The sequence below is a fragment of the Mastomys coucha genome, unplaced genomic scaffold, assembly GCF_008632895.1.
Source record: "Mastomys coucha isolate ucsf_1 unplaced genomic scaffold, UCSF_Mcou_1 pScaffold22, whole genome shotgun sequence".
Taxonomy (NCBI): Eukaryota; Metazoa; Chordata; class Mammalia; order Rodentia; family Muridae; genus Mastomys; species Mastomys coucha.
In genome coordinates, this window is record NW_022196905.1 from 80,311,497 (window position 1) to 80,314,724 (window position 3,228).

The window sequence follows — 3,228 nt, forward strand, 5'->3', positions numbered from 1 at the left end:
CTTCACAGCTCAGCCTGGGGGAGAGAGTGTGGCAGAGCACAGAACACATGCCACCACTCAACTCATGAAAGTAGTTTCAAATACCAATCTTACTTTAAAATCTGGTTCTGCTCAGGCTAAAGCTTCATTGTGTTAGCTTACACAAGATGATCGGTTCCACAGATAATTAATGACCTCTATTATAACCTTGAGATTTTATGGGTACATTACATAATGTGGCTTCCACCAATCCAGACACAATCAGCTAAACTTGCTTTTTCTTTAGCTAACTTGCAGTGAGGTTTCCTCTACCTTGGGAAGGTTGCTCTTCAACTCTGACAACTGAACATGTTAGGAGGATACAGACTAGGGAGTTTTTGGTAGTACCAGAAATAATTACAAATTATCCAAAGCTGGCTTTGTGGTCCAGGGACTCATAATCCTGTCCTGTCTCTGGTATATGCTCATTCACTTCATATTCTGTGTCTATGTCTTGTCTCTGAATGCCACCTTAGCAAGAAAAGTGACCTTTCACAAATCATTCTATCTACACATCCACCTCTAACCTCCTGGGGTCCTAAATGTTTAGCGTTTATTCATTTAAGCAAATGTTTAAAGATTCGTTTTTAATGATGGGCAGCAGTTGTTCATAATCAAAGCCCTGATGTTAAAAGCCTACCGAGCTGTAATAAATGATCTATTTACTGAAACCATGTCCCTCTGAGGAGTTTTCTGGAATCACTGATGTGAGAAAACATAGATGGAAAGGAAAAAAACTGACTCTTGAAATTGGCAATCCATCTAAATAGCTGGGACAACTGCAGTTCAGTTTTGCCTCTGGGTACACAGGGGGCTGGCCTGTGGCCTATCCTTTTCAGCTCTGGTGAGCTGGCAATGTCATTGTCTTGAGGGACTTGAGGAAGGCAGTGGCTTGGGCTGGCTTGGATGGACTCCTCACTTTCCATTCTAACTTTGTTTCCTTTGGCTGTTCTCTTGTTGGCAGACAAGGTGCCTTGTTCTCATATGTGAATACATTTATTGATTTCTCTTGTCACATCTAACTTCCTTGTATGAAGACACTAATCCGTGGAACACATCTTGGGTGAATCTGCTCCGTGCTGTCCTCAATAACACATTAGTCTAAGGCCTTCACAGTTGAAATCCTGAAGAGCTGGGTACATGAGTATTTGCACAGCTCTTGAGGGGATTATAGCACATGCTCTGGGCTATACTAAATTTCATTATGTAAAATCCAAACGAATGACATGTTTCCATTAGGTAAGTTTTTTAAATAGACTTTAATAGAAATAATATTCTTCTAAACATTGAGTTTGTTTTTACACATTGCTCATGCTTTCTTTTTACCTTAGAAAAATCACAGAGCCACATTTACCATCATCTATGAACTACATGACCAAAACTCATCCTAGAATGATTCGGTTTGTTTTACCCATAGAATCTATAACCACGCAATTTCTTCACTGCATATAACTGATGGAGATGAAGTACAATTATTTGGATAATGGAGTCTGAAATCTATATTTATACAATTTAGAATGCTTCTTCCCAAAGCTGCCACCCAAAAATGAAGTTTGCATTTTTATAAGGAAAAAAAAGATCTTTTCCCAATTTGTTGGTTGCCATTTTATCCTATTGACAGTGTCCTTTGCCTTACAGAAGCTTTGCAATTTTATGAGGCTCCATTTGTCAATTCTTAATCTTAGAGAATAAGCTATTGGTGATCTGTTCAGGAAATCTTCCCCTGTGCCCATGTGCTCAAGGCTCTTCCCCACTTTCTTTTCTATTAATTTCAGTGTATCTAGTTTTATGTGGAGATCCTTGATCCACTTGGACTTAAGATTTGTACAAGGAGATAAGAATAGATCAATTTGCATTCTTCTGCTAACTGCAACTTGAGCTAGCACCATTTGTTGAAAATGCTGTCTTTTTTCTACTGGATGGTCAAGTGACCATAGGTGTGTGGGTTCATTTCTGGGTCTTCAATTCTATTTCATTGATCCACCTGCCTGTCATTGTACTAATACCATGCAGTTTTGTTTTGTTTTGTTTTGTTTTTTATCACAATTGCTCTGTAGTATAGCTTAGTATAGTCTGGGATAGTGATTCCACCAGAAGTTCTTTTATTGTTGAGAATAGTTTTCAATATCCTAAGGTTTTTTGTTATTCCAGATGAATTTGCAAATTGCTCTTTCTAAATCTATGAAGAATTGAGTTGGAATATTGATGGGGATTGCATTGAATCTGTAGATTGTTTTCAGGAAGATAGCCATTTTTACTATATTAATCCTGTCAATCCATGAGCATGGGAGATCTTTCCATCTTCTGAGGTCTTCTTCCATTTCTTTCTTCAGACACTTGAAGTTCTTGTTAAACAGATCTCTTACTTGCTTAGTTAGAGTCACACCAAAGTATTCTATATTATTTGTGACTATTGTGAAGGGTGTTGTTTCCCTAATTTCTTTCTCTGCCTGTTTATCCTTTGTGTAGAGAAAGATGGATCTGGAGGATATCATCCTGAGTGAGGTAACCCAATCACAAAAGACCACACATGGTATGCACTCACTGATAAGTGGCTATTAGCCCAGAAGCTCAGAATACCCAAGATACAATCCACAAACCACAAGAAACTTAAGAAATTAGAAAGACCAGAGTGTGGATAGTTCGATCCTTCTTAGAAGGGGAACAAAATACCCATGGGAGGAGTTGCAGAGACAAAGTGTGGAGCAGAGATTGAAGGAAGGACAATCCAGAGACTGCTCCACCTGGGAATCTTTCCCATATACAATCACCAAACCCAGACACTATTGTGGATGGCAGCATGTGCTGGCTGACAGGAGCCTGATATAGCGGTCTCCTGAGAGGTTCTGCCAGTGCCTGACTAATACAGAAGTAGAGGCTCACAGCCATCCATTGGGCTGAGCACAGGATCCCCAATGAAGGAGCTAGAGAAAGGACCCAAGGAGCTGAAGGGTTTGCAGCCCCTTAGAACTAACAACAATATGAACTAACCAGTACCCACAGAGTTCTCAGAGACTAAACCACCAACCAAAGAGTACACGTGGTGGGACTCATGGCTCCAGCTACATATGAAGCAGGGAATGGCCAAGTCGGTCATCAATGGGAGGAGAGGCCCTTGGTCCTGTGAAGACTCTGTGCCCCAGTGTAGAGGAATGCCAAGGCCAGGAAGAGGGAGAGGGTGGGTTGGTGCGCAGGGGGAGGGGGGAGGGA